Source organism: Patagioenas fasciata, chromosome 11, assembly GCF_037038585.1.
Source record: "Patagioenas fasciata isolate bPatFas1 chromosome 11, bPatFas1.hap1, whole genome shotgun sequence".
Classification (NCBI taxonomy): Eukaryota; Metazoa; Chordata; class Aves; order Columbiformes; family Columbidae; genus Patagioenas; species Patagioenas fasciata.
The window spans coordinates 2,584,449-2,601,121 of NC_092530.1; the positions used below are offsets into that span (position 1 = coordinate 2,584,449).

A 16,673-nucleotide genomic window follows, 5' to 3' on the forward strand; every position below is an offset into this window, starting at 1 on the left:
GAATGTTCCTCCAACACTGGGGCAACGGAGCTGCGGGGGAAAACATCACTGCTGAAAATTCAGGGTGCATTTATTCTGCAAAGAGGATCACTCTTAAAAAGTGGCTGCTGCAGTCACCAAAGCCACACATCTGTTCACAACTGTTCCGTAGAACTATTTCCCTTACATTTCATCACTAACAGGTGGGGTTTCCATCTGAGGGCCCCTTGCAGGTACCTACCCACCACCAGGACTACGTTCAGTCCTGACCGCTGGGCAACAAACCTTGGGTTTACCCATGGACTTCTCTCTCCAGCTGCAAACTCTCTTGCTCATCAGACCAAGAAACGATACACGGCATCTCACTGCAGAGAGCTTTGTCTTTAGATGGACAGGAAACTTTTTGGCAGCCCCGGAGTGATCAGAATGACTATCTGAAAAGCTTTTGCCTGAGGACAGTTAATAAATCAAACCTTGTACTTACCAGGATGTGGTCTGACCCCTTCTCTCGTGCAGCACGCAGGGCTGCCTGCCGGAGTTTCGTCACGTGAGTGAATCGGGAGCTTGGCCAATGTTTTGGCCCAAATTCTTCTGGGTAAGACGCAGCAAAAAAAACCAAAAGAAAGTGACTGCAACCCATGTCTAGAAACCTATTGCGCTGGTTAGAAAAATAAAAAGTTCCCTTACTATCTTCTTTCCAAAATAAAAACAGTGTTAGAGTCACCTCAGGCAACCCAGGAGCGGTTTTGAGAGAGAAAGATTCCAAGTTTCGTGCTGGCATGTGTACACAGGGCACTGGAAAACAAGCAGCGCTGCAGCATTTTGGGCTGACCAAGCGACTGAAAGCAAAACAGCACCATCCAACACACCCAGGAGTTTCTTCAGCAGCAACAGGCCCTGATGGAAGCAGAGGTTACACCACCAAAATGGGCTGAAGCTGATTTACCTCACCTGACCCTCTGGTAGAAAGTCATCTCTCCTCTGCTACAAGTCAAGTTTAAACTATAAACACAGCTTCCTTGAGCCCAGTAGAATCAACAGAACGGAGGAGGAGAAGATGAAGGCAATCTGGATTCCCTTGGGGTCTGGGCATCACTAGCAACTGTTAACACATCCTGCTAACAGCTCTGAAATCTACAGACACCCAACGCCCAGCCCCAGGGGCCCAAGCACGTGAGTGAAGTTACCCACGTGTCTCTGTTCTCAGGATCAGGTCCAAAAGCAAACGCTTTGTTACAAAGATGGAAGGAAACACCGGGACAGAGCCCTATGTGGAATAACAAGTCAGGATGTTGGAACAGTGCCAGCGTAAGCCAGTGAAGGAGCTAAGAATTTAAAACACTTCTGACAGAACTTTAAAAAGTCAAGCTTGATAGGATTAAGAAAACTCAATATCAACGAAAGGATTTTAAAAGTCAATATTACCAGCATTCCCTGTGGGTTTGTACAAGAGCCTCACCACTGCACTGAGGACCGCGAAAGTAAAAACAAGCCTAAAGAAAAGGGAAAACAATGTACTTTTCCCTGATGGAAGAACTAGAAAACAGAACAAAAAAAGGAACAGCTTATCTTAAAAAACAAAAAGAGCAATACAAACCAAACACACACAGTTCTTCCTCTTTGAAATTCTGCATACAAATAGGTGTTGCTTTTCATTCCTTATAGGAGGATGCTCTTTAAACCTACTATCGTATTTCAAAGCAATGATCCTGCAAGTCATGCAAAGGCATAATATGCTGAATTAAATCTAGTTCTCTGGCTCAGAACTTACTGAGAATTCGAAGTCTCGAACAGAACTTTCATAGACACTATGGGAATGGGCTATGATTTCTCTGCTTCCTTGAAAATAAAGAATGACAGTTTTTATTCCCTGTAGTTTTTGATGTGATTTGTTTTCCAGGCACAGAGAGCAGCTGCAGACGTTAAATAACTGAACGGAAAATATTTGCTAAAGTTCTGCATGAGTTGCTTCACCGAAGTCAGAGACCTTTTTATGGGCTCCATAAGGACACAGTTTAAATGGGACAGACCCGCCTCCCCCCGCAAAATCTACATTTGAAGTACACCTCCTTATTTGAGAACAGAAAATCTAGAAAACCGGAGATACAGACCAACCAGTCAGCCCCTCACTGCAGTGCTCACTGGGGCACTTCCATCGGCCTCCACTCCACACCGTGGTAGAGGTTCTGCACGTTCTTCAGCCACTCTCTAAGCATTGCTGTGGTGGTGTCAACATTGCGGTCAGTGGCCACCCTGGAAAAACGAGAGCACAAAGAGCCCCATTAACACACGGTTTAGGTCCTTCGCTTTTTCCCAGCCAGCAATTGAGTCAAACAGAGGCACGAGCTATTTATTACAGGCACATCCGGTTCCTGGAAGAACTCGGGGCAGCTCCACAGAGGTGCAAGTCCTTGTTTAAGCACAGAGCAAAGCCCAGATTCCCCACAAAGCCAGAACGCGGGCATCCTTGCACATCTCTCCCCTCTGCTCATCTCCTCCTGCCTCATCGAGACCACAGCAGCTTTAGCATCAAGCAGGTACAGGACTGAATTCTGTTCTTAATGACCACACGGTGAATTCTCCTTGCCAACTGTCACCATCCCTGGGAAGGTTTAAAAGACGCATAGATGAGGCTCTCAGGGACGTGGATTAGAGGTGGACTTGGCAGTGTGAGGTCAGCGGTTGGACTTGATGATCTTAAACATCTTCTCCAACCAAAACGGTTCTATGATTCCAGCCACGTCCGTTTAAATGTCCAGTTCACCCACTGGGAAAGACACGACAGGCCACCACAACATGAATGGCCGCAGGTAAGTTATTATAGCTGTGAAGATCCTACCTCTAGAGGCACGGGAATTTTGTTCTGCTTGCTGTATTGTCCCCATACTCTGTGTTTAAGCTGAAAAGGCTGGGGCTCAGAGGCGGCTGCTGTTTCCTCACATGGAGGTTCTAAGTTTGTAAAAACCCACAGAGGAGCTTTGTGCAGATGCTGTGCTCTCTTAAAACGCTGCAACAGCGCTCAGTCTCAAACAACGGGGTGGAAGGAACCCGCCTGCTCCTTCCCCCACCCTCCCCAAAAGCAGCATCTGAAGAATGTTGGTTTTTTTTCCTCCTTGGGGTTGAGCTGTGCAGCTGCACAAACTGGAACAGGATGCACAGATCCATGTTCCTGATGGGAATCACATGGAAACGCTCCCAAAGAAGCCAGGAGCTCATCGGCACAGCCCGGCTCCTCATTCCCAGCCTGCGCTTCCCCGGGACCACGACTTTGCGGATCCGACACCTGGCCATGGTGGATCCCACCGAAAATTCCCTCCAGCCAAAGGGCTGCTCATTTTTCCCTAGGCAAACGGCAGCACAGCCCCATGGCAGGACACAACCTGCGCAGCCACAGCTCCACTGAGAATTTACAATCCCTTTAAATTCCTCTGGGAGTAGAAATACTCCCAAAAGGTCTCGTGGAGAGACAGCAAAGAGGGTATGGAACACATCCCCAAGGGGAGGGGGCTGGAAGGCTGTGCTAAGCCCCTGTCAGCTGCTCTTAATCGCCTCTCTTGTCCTCCAGCTCCAGAGACCCAAAGGCATCTCCCACAGCATCCTCCATCCTACTTGAAGTCAGAGATCCCTGTAGCTGGGAGGGAAGAAAGGAGGGAGGGGAGACACTGAAGGGAGAAAGGGAGCACATCCCAAACCCTAGAGCTACTCCAAACTATTTCAGGAAAATACCTCCACCCCAAGTCATCGTGTGATCCTCCAGACGAGAATCAGACCATGAACCCTTTCTAGCTCATGCAATGAGAGGACATCAATCCCGTGGGGTTTAGCCTGGTTTAATTTAAAAATAAAAGGAATCAAGAACGCAGAAGAATGCAATAATTTAAGGACAGGAAGCTTATTTGTTGAGTATTTATTCCTGTCTAGCAAAGCAATAAATAAGGAAAGTTCAGCAAGTGAATGAGGGTTGGTTTCTTTGCTATTAGCTGCTCTCCTATGCCAGAGCAAGGCTGGGTTTCGTCATAACTTCGGGGTTTGCTTTTGACCAAGACCCTGGGTTGGACTGCACTGCAAATCCAGCTTCGCGAGGATGTTTAACTGAACTAAACCAGTCAGTGTTGACTTGGTAGAACAGACTGGTGTCTAACTTGCTCCATGTATTTCACAGATCGCAGATTCCACCCCAGTCCCTGTTCTAATACACTTGCTTGGGCTTCCTGCTGCCCTTGCGCATTTCACTGCTCTCGTTCAGCTTTCCTCCCACACGCCAGCTGCACAGTCAACAGCTCCAAAATTCCTAAAATACCAAAGAACCGTGAAAACGGTTTTGTTGTTCATCGTCATTGCTGGAGCTGCAGTGGCACCAGGAAGCTCCTGCCACACAGCAGGACCACACTGCAAGTGCGTGTCATGCAAACCAAGCAAAGATGATGGTGGCCTTCCTGAAGAACATCGGAGTCCATCCTACACCACAGAATCACAGTTTGGGTTGGAAGGGACCTTCAAAGCTCCCCCAGTGCCACCCCTGCCATGACAGGGACATCTTCACCAGCTCAGGTTGCTCAGAGCCCCGTCCAGCCTGGCCTGGGATGTCTCCAGGGATGGTTCATCCACCACCTCTCTGGCTGGTGTTTTACCACCTCTTTGCCAGGCCCAGGCCAGTCTTAAAGATCTTGCAAACCCTTAAAGTAAGCCTACAAATCCTAGAGTCTGGTGTACATGCCCGTTTCTCTCATCAGGCCCCATCCCAGACCTTCTATCCTTGTGTAAGATCAGTGGGGACAACCAGATCCCATACACCTGGGGTTCTCCATCCTGCTCCTGGTAGGGCAGCATGCTCTTCACACAATCCACCCCAGAAGACCCCAACACCTGACAACCCCCAGACAGACGTGAGACACAGGAATCTCTACATCTACCCACAAGGAAACTGCCAGAAGAAAAATGGCATTTTACTGCCCAAGCTGTAACGGTGGTGTTATTTAAAAGGTAAATTCACAGCCCAGTAGACCTTTAACAAGGACATTGATGAGACAAAACTGGCGCAAATACCTAACTCAAGTCTCCGGGACCACCCACCCAGCAGCATTTCTAAGCCCAAGAGTTCTCAAAGGCAGTAAAATTTGTCACACCCTGGACGAAACATGCCCTACGACCAGCAAATTGGCAAACCTTTGTTTTTCCAGCTTGGAGCCTCAAAAACAACACAATTTTAAAAAAAACCCAACAAATGACTCAAGCTATTCTGAAAAGTAATTATCACTATTAGTCTCTGAACAATTAACATTTAAGATCAAACAAAATTTGCGCTTACTCCTATTTTAATATCTGAACCAGTCCACCTATCCCCCCGGAAAAAAAATAGCAGCTATGGTATTTGCGTTACCACTGTATGGAAAAACAGACACTTCTTTTTTTCCTCCCTTTTTTGAAATAACAACCCCCGCACAAGAAAAAACAGGCAAATAAAAATATGAGCAGGACTTCCCACTGGCAGTGAGAGCTCCTCAAGCCATAAGAGGAACATCAGGACAGGCCCCATCGTACACATTCTGTAATAGTTTGTAGGATGTCAAGAAGCTGAGTAGACAGTTAAAACTTCATTGTTCTAACTCAGATGGACCACTTGGATTCTAAATCCATTTTGGAGACTCATAAGGGCATTTCTGCTGCAGATGTCACCACCGTCACTGGTGGTCTGTTGTCCACGGTGCACATCTCCTTGTTTCTGGCAAACTGAGCGTCCTTTCCCTGGGTGAGGACAGTCAGGAAGGGTTGAGATGCAGGGATGGAGCAGTCAACGCTTGTGACAGGGCTGGTACAGTGAGACGAGGCCATGGGATGAGACCGTAGGTGTGATAAACCAAGGGTAAGAAAGCACCACATGGAGGACACTGTTGGCAGCATCCCGTGCTGACTCCCCTTGGGAAATGCTCCTGATAGGTGAGGTAAATCACATTTTTGGAGTGGATTAGTTAGTCCCCAGACTACACCCTGTGAAGGGTTCTTCCACCCCAGGTGCAGGACCTGATGAAGTTCAGGAGATGCCCTGCAGGCACCTCTCAAGCCAAAGCCAACACACTCCGCCTGCAACCAGTTATTGGGGGAGACAACTTCAACAGCAGGATTCCCTCAAAAGAGACCAGTTAGACCCACAACCTTTGCACTATAAGGGAGGCAACTTCATGTTCAAGAGCTGATTAACAAAGGCTAAAATTTAAAGAAAAAAGGTCTCCTGCAAGATTTACAACCTACAGCCTGTGCGACACAACCAGTTAAGGTTGGTGGAGTGACAAGGAAGAAACAACAACGAAATATATATTAAATTCCTGCCACTCTTTTCTGAAGATAAAGCTTAATAAATTAAACTGGAACAGCTCTACAGATGGACACACCAATTCCAGTAACACAGCAACTTTTTCCATTCAGATTTAAACCTATTTCCAATAAATAGAAGTTAAATTTTAGAAAAGCTTGAGCAAGAATGTTCATATAGGGGCTTATGTCGGTATAACTATAACCACCTCAATATTTACTTTGGCTTTAAGCAGAAGTCTTACCATGGACACAAACCCTCATTGTCCATGTTCAGTAAAGCAGCCCCCTCCCAAAAAACACAAGTACCGCTAATAGCGGAAAAGTAAGCGCAACATTAAGCTCCTGCTGTTTTAATTAAGTAACATGTGAGCAGTAGCACAGGAGGAAAACTGCTCCTTTTACAGACTGCTCATATATTTAGCCTGATAATGCCTGATCAAACTGTGTTTGCAAGAGGGAGTTAATTTAGGCTTCGATGGTTCTCCTCCTGTTTTCCTCCACACCCTTGAGAATAAAAATCACCCTTTTTTACTCCTCCACATCCCAGCCTGCTCTCCCAAGCTATTTACAGTTTATTTACCTCAGGCACTAGGTCAGAGGGAAAAAAATCACCTTCACCATCTGTATAGGAAAAGCACTACAGGACAAAACCAGCCCTGTCTGCCTCTGGTTCGTCAGAATCTGGGTCACCTCGTAACACAAATTGTGGGAAACTCTATGGCCAGGGGCCTGCAGTGATTTTGCTACTGAATTTAACATTTATCAATTCTTCCCTTTGGCAAACAGGCAGGGAGAAATGGCTTTGAAGAGATGTAAGTACTTCACATTCAAGAAGTGCATCCTGCAAAGCAGAGCCAGAACTGGAGGCAGTCTCTATGATTCTATGGAAAATTAAAGTTCCTTAGAGGTTCCTTTCCCATCCTGATGATGCTTCAAAGACTGTAAAGGCTTGAGGAGGGCAATGGGTTCTGCCCCCATCCCAGTGTAACATAACACAGCAAAAAAATGTACACAGAGAATGGATCAGCACTGTCTGAGTCATCTGCTCCCAAATCCTTGATTGCTACGAGAGCCAAATTCAGCCCCTCCGGTCCAAGCGGCCCCTTCCCATCGCCCTGCCAAGCACGTACCATGGATGACGATGGTCAGCGTGCTGCTGATGGCTGGGGCTGCATTGAGAATGGCTCCCAGGAGGAGGACACCCTTGGCTTTCCAGGGTTGCTGCAGGACTGAGCTGGGCACGTAACCAAGTCCCAGGAAAAGCCACAGATATCCAGTTTAGCCATCCCTCTCGCTTTTTCTCCGCTTGCAGCCAGAGATCCAGTTTACCCACCAGGCTTGCTATGGGATGTAGTCCAAGATTGAGTTCCACTGAAACAAGAGCCATAAGTTGGCCACGTGCCCTAAATCTGCGGAGCCTCGTCCAAAGCGAAGCCCAAAGTCAATGGAAAGCCTGTTAGCAGATCACTCCTAACAACCATAGCACAGAAACTGGTGACAAAAGCACCAGTAGCTCCCCTTGGCCATCCTCCACAAAGCAGAGCAGCAATAAAGCATTCAGAGAGACTCTATGTCTCAAAAGAAACAGCGATGGAGGAAGCATATCTCTGCATGCCAGAGATACCCAAATACTCAGGTTGGACCTTGAACCCCTCCGTGCCCTCACATGTTTGAAGTAGCAAGACAGAATAGGAAGGAGATCACCTGCAGAGCCCCATCTTTCCTCTTTTATTAGAAATAATACAGACTCACAGGCTATGGCAGCTCGGGCCCTGCTCTCTTACTGTTGGTTAAAGTTTGGCAAGGTCAATTGACCTGCCACCTTCCAGCCTACTAAAAAAGGCTGAATTCTACAGTTATTTCTAAGAAGTTTCCTCACACAAGCATAAACCCTCATGGGGAATCTGGCTAGTCTGGGATCTCCAGAGAAGTCTAGGAGACAAAAAGGTTCTGTCACTGTCACCAAATGGCTTGGTCTTTGAGTCAGAGCTGTGTCCCCCACTCTTGCTATGAGGGCTACAGCCAAAGCTGGTCCCACCCGATGTTTCCAGAGAGCTCAGCCCTCTAAAGCAGGACTCAGCATGTTTGTGAGAGACTAAAGAAGATAGCAAGGTACTTTTGGCTTTGTAAGGGTCGCTAGAGCCCTCAGAATCATTTAGATGCTGCAGCAAAAGCCCACTTCAGCTTTCAGTCACTTTGGGCAGCTCCAAAAGCCGTCTGGTCCAAGCAGAGAACCGAGCTTAGTGTCACACAGACCGGCGACTGCGCTTATTCTGGAGGTGAATTCGGCCCTGCCAACAATGACAAAAAGAAAAATAAAATCCAGCACTGGAGTCCTAATATGAGTCCCATACACATTTGGATTTAGATTTCCCAAAACAAGCATTAAATTAAGTAACAGACGAGTCATTTCTCCCTGTCTTTGTGTTTGGATGCTGCCAGACTTAGAAAACTAACTCAAAACATAAAACCCACCAAACTGGCAGTTTCCACTGTGAATCAGTGACGAATTAGCTTGACTAGGAAACACTGCGGCTGGGAGAGCCTAGAAGAGAAGGTATGGATCCTAAAGGGAAAAAAACATTCAAAACACGACAGAGGCAAAACACTTTTAAAATCCAGCGAGAGGGAGTCTGCCAAGGCAGCGGAGAGCGACCAAAAAAGCAGCTGTACTATCACAATGGCTTAAGACAAAGCTTTTGTAGGTCTGGCTCCATCACCTTCCTGCCAAGAAACAGAACACACTACTCACCCCGTGGCTTGATGCACAAGTGAAGAGCTGTTCAGCACCCAGCTGGGCAGTATACCCAGATTTCCCAAATTCTGGTGTTTTATTCCAGCTGTGAAAACGTCCTTCTTTACCACACAATAACAAGTGGCATTGCTACTATTCATGACTTATGTTCTCCAGCTCAGCACCTTTCCCAAAATTCTGCAAACCAAGCAGGGTTCATTATATTTTTTCAAGCACTCCTGCAGCAACAGGCAGGTATGAGGCTCTTGTTCACCCAGCACTGACCGAGGAGGCTCAACTAATTAACAATTTTCTTTTAATTAGAAACACTCTGTTGCTTTGTAGATATTTTTGTGTGTGCCTGTCCTACCTTGCATGCATTAATCTGGGACTTGACACCTCAAATCCTGCAGATACCAACAGATCAGGGGATAGCAAAGCTGGTGAGGGGCTGGAGCACAAGTGTGATGGGAGCAGCTGAGGACCTGGGGGTTCAGCTGGAGAACAGGAGCTGAGGGGAGACCTTCTGATCTCTGAACTGCCTGAAAGGAAAAGTTTCTTCACTAAAAGGGCTGTTGAGCATTGGAACGGCTGCCCAGGGCAGTGGTGGAGTCATCATCCCTGGAGGGGTTTAGAACACACGTAGATGTGGTGCTTAGGGACGTGGTTCAGTGGTGGACTCAGCAGTGTTGGGTTAACAGTTGGATTCAATTATATTAAAGCTCGTTTCCAACCTATATGATTCTATAACGCATCACGAGATGTCACCGAGCTATCTCACAACAACGCAGTTCAGCGCCTGTGAGCAGATTTAAACCTTCCTTGCCACCACTTATTTTACCACAATTATACTCACACAATTAATAAAGCCTGATCCTTCAGGCCCGAGTTCAAATATTGTTTAAGCATTTAATCAACTTGCTAAAAATCTGAATGTACGCGTAAGACTTTTTGGCTTCATGGGGACTTGGCATTTGTTCTAGGGTTTCCATAATTAAGGACAGACTTTTGGAAGTACCTTATTTTTTAACCACTTTACCTTGGTCCCCCAGATGTCAGCTCCTGTGCAGAGATGGTCTGAGCCCCGAGCAGTGGCAGGAGTTGTGTGGGAGTGTGGAACCAGTAACAAGAGCAGCAACACTCCCGGCTGGGCAGCTGGACAAAAACAGGACTTCACAGCCCAGGAATGCAACAAATAGGTCTCTTCTCTGACTTTTTCCCTATGCCCTTCAGCAGCTTGTGGATAATGCATTTTGCTGGCAGCAGCAGCGATTTTAAAGCCTTCAATGATCTTCCAAGGCCAAGGGAATGATTCACAGATGTACATTATTGCATACATACGTTGAAACACACCAGGATCTTGGCTCTTTCCACACAACCTCAAACCAGACATGGGGAAGAAATTTTTTTTTACATCAAGGGTAGTGAGAGCCTGGCCAGAGAGGTGGTGGCTGAACCATCCCTGGAGACATCCCAGGCCAGGCTGGACGGGGCTCTGAGCAACCTGAGCTGCTGAAGATGTCCCTGTCATGGCAGGGGTGGCACTGGGGGAGCTGGGGAGGTCCCTTCAACCCAAACTGTTCTGTGATTTTATGACACAACAAGGGAAACAACATCTCCCCAGAAAATCAATCAGGCTGAGGCTGCTTATGGTTCTCTCATGCCCATAGTTAAAAATCCCCATGTAACAGCTTCTTTGGCATCTGTGTGAGGGGAATTGTCTTACAGTGCAGCAGAGGTTCTGACTGCTCCAACCCCAAGTTCTCTCTTAATCTTACTTTAGTTCTCCCCACGGTCACCCTGTTGCAGACAAAGCTTTAGAAGCAATAAAAAAAACCCCAAAACAACAAAAAAACATCTGCATCTGGCCTTGTCAATATTTCCAAGCAGACTTGGCTTCCAGGAAACAATTCCCATAAGGAAAGCCCAGGAAATCTCATACGCACGGGATCAGGGCTGTGAGGAGCCTCTGAAATCAATTTGCTCAAACAAAGAATTAACTACATCAGCGCTGTAATTTCTGAGGGGATAGTTTGTTCCCACCAATGCTAATTGAGACACCAGCTAATGCAGCTGTTCAAGTGAGTAAGCCACTGGGAAGGAACACTGGTGTTTAGAAATATTCTTGGCTCTGCTCATGCAAAATGGACAGGTTCTTCAAAGAGCAGAATCAGCTCAAATTTAGGTGCCCAGCACCACTGATTTTTCAATGGGCACATTGAAGATGGACCCATACCACGTTACCAAGGGTCCCCCAAAATAGGAACATCTGCAAAGCTCTCCATCTCCGTACCAAGCTGGCAGAAGAACGAGCACAAGGCTCCCACCAGACACCCGGTATTGGAGTGAAAGGCAGACCCAGTTTATTGCACCCAGTGGCTTACTTTTTTAATTTAGTGGTGTGTTTTGTTCTGTTTTTTAATGTTTTTTCTCCCCAAAAAAGTGAGAACCATGCCCTGTAAGTACTGGTAAGCACACAGCGCTTACCTCCCAGCCCGAGATTTCATCCTCAGGTAGATCTTACAGTTCTAAATACACAATACTGAGATTTTCAGAATGGAAAAAGTAGGTTTTGCGATCAGGAAAGAAAACCTAATACCTCTCTACATCTTCCTTTACCTTCCCTTGACCCTCACCTCCTTTCCAAGATTAAAGGTCCAAAGCTTGTCAGTATTACTGCAGACCAACATCTGTTTTGCGACAGTTCTGGTATGGATGGACAGACTTATTTTCCTTCAAAGTAGGCAACAAATAGTGGCATATTTATTTCACTATTATTTATCTCAGCATTACCCCACCCTGCAGAGAACAGGCTTAGCTGAACACAGCCAGGTTATGGGGTTGAGACAGTGTCCTGGTTTTGTTAAAAACAAGTTTCTCTTTTAGTGAATTTGCCTGTCAGCTAAAGCCTTCATGTCAGCTGCATTTTCCTGGAGAACCCAACACATGTTTTGGTTAAACCCAGCAAGGGAATGCAAACTTATTGATAAGCACGGATGGACATCTCGCGAGGGGGGCAATGAGAAAACTGATGACCGAGAGACTGACCAACGGTGAATAACATTCCGTTCACGTGAATACTTCATATAAAAGTGGGAGATCACGAGGATCTCGCCCCTTTTCCCTTTTTTCCCTCATGGCCGACATTAGGAGAGGACCTTGCTGGTCGTCCCTGCGAACTGAGGCCAGTGACAGACTGAATCCAGCTCCGGTTGGCTACAGAGCCTAATCCAGGACTTTGGGTGCTGGCTCTGCAGTTGCTGAGACTTACAAGATTGGTTTTGTATATTTTGTATTATTTTCTCTATTTTATCAGTAGCATCAGTAAAACATCTTTAACTTTTCCAACTCTCTTCTCTCTGTCCTTCTTTCCCTCCCGATCGCCTGCCCGGAGTGGGAAGGGGGGAGAGGGAGGGGCAAAAGGGGGAAGTGGGGGGGAGAGGAGGTTGACAACACATCTGCCAGGGTTTGTCACCCCGCAATCTTAACCCTCGACAGGGACAAAAGGGGTCCCCAGGATGTCACAATGGGCCCTGGGGACAAGGGGGGGTCCTCGGACGTCACAACAGACCCTGGGGACAAAGGGGGTACACACGGTGTCAATAGTGGCCCTGGGGACAATGGGGGGTCCTGGGATGTCACAAGGGACCCTGGGGACAAAGGGGGCTCTCCAGGATATCACAATGGGCTCCGGTGACAAAGGGGTCCCCAGGATGTCACAATGGGCCCTGGGGACAAAGGGGGGTCCCCTGAATGCCACAATGGGCTCTGGGGACAAAGTGGGGTCCTGGGTTGTCACAAAGGGCCCCAGTGACAAAGGGAGTCCCCAGGATGTCAAAATAGGCCCTGGGGACAACGGGGGGTCCTGGGACATCACAGTGGGCCATGGGGACAAACGGGGTCCCAAGGATGTCACAATGGCCCCTGGGGACAAAGGGGGGTCCTGGGATGTCACACTGGGCCCTGGAGACAAGGGGGGGTCCCCAAGATGTCACAATAGGCCCTGGAGACAAAGAGAGGTCCCCTGAAATTCACAACGGGCCCTGGGGACAAGCGGGGTCCCCACGGTGTCACAATGGACCCTGGGGACAAAGGGGGTCCCCATAGTGCCACAATGGGCTCTGGGGACAAACGGGGTCCCCAGGATATCACAATGGACCCTGGGGACAAAGGGGGTCCCCATGGTGTCACAATGGGCTCTGTGGACAAGGGGGGTCCCCAGGATGTTCACAATGGACCCTGGGGACAATGGGGGGTCCTGGGATGTCACAATGGGCCTTGGAGACAACGGGGATCCACATAGTGCCACAATGGGCCCTGGGGACAAACGGGGTCCCCAGGATGTCACAAGGGGCCCTGGGGACAAAGGGGGGTCTCCTGAATGTCACAATTGGCTCTGGGGACAAGGGGGATCCCCAAGATGTCACAATGGGCCCTGGGGACAACGGGGAGTCCTTGGACATCACAATGGACCCTGGGGACAAAGGGCGTCCTCAGGATGTCACAATGGGCCCTGGGGACCAAGGGGGCTCCCCAGAATTTCACAATGGGCTCTGCGGACAAAGGGGGTCCCCAGGATGTCACAATGGGCCCTGGGGACAAGAGGGGATCCTGGGATGTCGCAATCGGCCCTGGGGACAAAGAGGGGTCCCCTCAATGTCCCAATGGGTCTTGGGGACAAAGTGGGGTCCTGGGATGTCACAATGGTCCCCAATGACAAAGCGGGTCCCCAGGATGTCACAATGGGTCCTGGGGACAAAGGAGGTCCCCAAGATGTCACAATGGGCCCTGGGGACAAAGGGCGTCCTCATGATGTCAAAATGGACCCTTGGGACAATGTGGGGTCCTGGGATGTCACAATGGGCACTGGGGACAAAGAGGGGTCCCCTGAATGTCACAATGGGCCCTTAGGACAATGGGGGGTCCTGGGATGTTCACAATGAGCCCTGCAGACAAGGGTGGTACCCACGGTGTCACAATGGGACCTGGGGAAAAGGGGGTCCTCAGGATGTTACAATGGGCCCTGGGCACAACGGGGGGTCCCCATAGTGTCACAATGGGTCCCCAGTGACAAGTGGGGTCCCCACGGTGCCACAATGGGCCCTGGGGACAAGGGGGGGTCCCCATGGTGTCACAAAGGGCCCTGGGGTCAAAGGGGGTTCCCAGGACATTACAATGGGCTCTGGGGACAATGGGGATCCTGGGACACCACAATGAGCCCTGGGGACAAGGGGGGGTCCTGGGATGTTGCAATGGACCATGGGGACAAAGGGGGGTCCTGGGATGTCACAATGGGCCCTGGAGACAAAGAGGGGGTCCCCAAAATTTCACAATGGGCCCTGGGAACAATAGGGAGTCCTGGGACGTCACAATGGGCCCTGGAGACAAGGGGGGGTCCCCTGGATGTCACAATAGGCCCTGGAGACAAAAAGGGGTCCCCTGAATGTCACAATGGGCCCTGAGGACAAGCAGGGTCTCCACGGTGTCACAATGGGCCCTGGGGACAAAGAGAGCTCCCCAGGAAATCACAATGGGCGCTGGGGATAAAAAGAGGGGTCCCCAGGATGTTCACAATGGGCCCTGGGGACAATGGGGGGTCCTGGGTTGTCACAATGGGCCCTGGGAACAAAGGGGGCTCCCCAGGATATCACAATGGACTCTGGTGACAAAGGGGTCCCCAGGATGTCACAACAGGACTTGGGGACAAGGGGTGTCCCACCCTGTCGCAATGGGCGTTGGGGACAATGGGGGGTCCTGGGATGTCACAATGGCCCCTGGGGACAAAGGGGGGTCCCCAGGAGGTCACAATGGGCCCTGGGGACAACGGGGCGTCCTGGGACGTCACAATGGGCCATGGGGACAAACGGGGTCCCAAGGATGTCACAATGGCCCCTGGGAACAAAGGGGGTCCCCATGGTGTCAATATGGGCCCTGGGGACAAAGGGGGTCCCCAGGATGTCACAATGGGCCCTGGGGACAATCGGGGGTACTGGGATGTCACAATGGGCCCTGGGGACAAAGGGGTCCCCAGGATGTCACAATTGGCCCTGGGGACAAGGGGTGTCCCACCCTGTCACAATGGACCCTGTGGACAAAGGGGGTCCCCACGATGTCACAATGGGGCCTGGGGACAAAGGGGATTCCCAGGACCTCACAATGGGCTCTGGGGAGAATGGGCATTCCTGGAATGTCACAATGGGCCCTGGGGAGAAAGGGAGGTCCCCAGGATGTCACAATGGGCCCTGGAGACAATGGGGGGTTTTGGGATGTCAGGATGGGCTCTGAGGACAAGGGGACGTCCCCATGGTGTCACAATGGGTCCCCAGTGAGAAGGGGGGTCCCCATGGTGTCACAATTGGCCCTGGGGACTAAGTGGGGTCCTGGGATGTCACAATGGGACCTGGGGACAAAGGGGGTCCCCACGGTGTCACAATGGGCCCTGGAGACAATGGGGGATCCTTTGATGTCACAAGGGGCCCTGGAGACAAGGGGGGGTCCCCAGGATGTCACAATGGGCCTTGGGAGAAAAGGGGGGTCCTGGGATGTCACAATGAGCCCTGCGGACAAGGGAGGTACCCACGGTGTCACAATGGGACCTGGGGAAAAGGGGGTCCCCAGGATGTTACAATGGGCCCTGGGCACAAGGGGGGGTCCCCATAGTGTCACAATGGGTCCCCAGTGACAGGTGGGGTCCCCACGGTGCCACGATGGGCCCTGGGGACAAGGGGGGGTCCCCATGGTGTCACAAAGGGCCCTGGGGTCAAAGGGGATTCCCAGGACATCACAATGGGCTCTGGGGACAATGGGGATCCTGGGACATCAAAATGAGTCCTGGGGACAAGGGGGAGTCCTGGGACGTCACAATGGGCCCTGGGGACAAAGAGGGGGTCCCCAGGATTTCGCAATGGGCCCTGGTAACAATAGGGAGTCCTGGGACATCACAATGGGCCCTGGAGACAAGGGGGGTCCCCAGGATGTCACAATAGGCCCTGGGGACAAAGAGAGCTCCCCAGGATATCACAATGGGCCCTGGGGAAAAAGAGGGGTCCCCAGAATGTCACAATGGGCCCTGGGGACAACGGGGGCTCCTGGGATGTCACAATGGGCCCTGGGGACAACGGGGGATCCTGGGATGTCACAATGGGCCCTGGGGATAAAGGGGGTCCCCATGGTGTCACAACACACTGGGGACAATGGGGGGTCCCCAGGATGTCACAATGGCCCCTGGGGACAAGAGGGGTCCCCGCGGTGTCACAACGGGCACTGGGGACAATGGGGGGTCCTGGGATGTCACAATGGGCCCTGAGGAAAAAGAATGGTCCCTAGGATGTCATAATGGGCCCTGGGGACAAAGCGGGGTCCTGGTATGTCACAATGGGCCCCAGTGACAAAGGGGGTCCCCATGGTGCCACAATGGGTCCTTCGGCCAATAGGGGTCCCCAGGATGTCACAATGGGCCCTGGGGACAAAGGGGGTCCCGACGGTGTCACAATGGGCCCTGGGGATAAAGGGCATGCCCAGGATGTCACAATGGGCCTTGGGGACAAAGAGGGGTCCTGGGATGTCAAAATGGGCCCCAGTGACAAATTGGGTCCCCATGGGGTCACAATGGGCCCTGGGGACAAAGGGGGGTCCTAGGACATAACAA

General features: G+C 50.2%; 1 pseudogene; it reads right to left on the reverse strand.

Annotated features, from left to right (window-relative positions):
• The window catches only part of LOC136115912 (procollagen galactosyltransferase 2-like), a 41,954-nt pseudogene that overhangs the window by 16,046 nt on the left and 9,235 nt on the right, over positions 1 to 16,673 (reverse strand).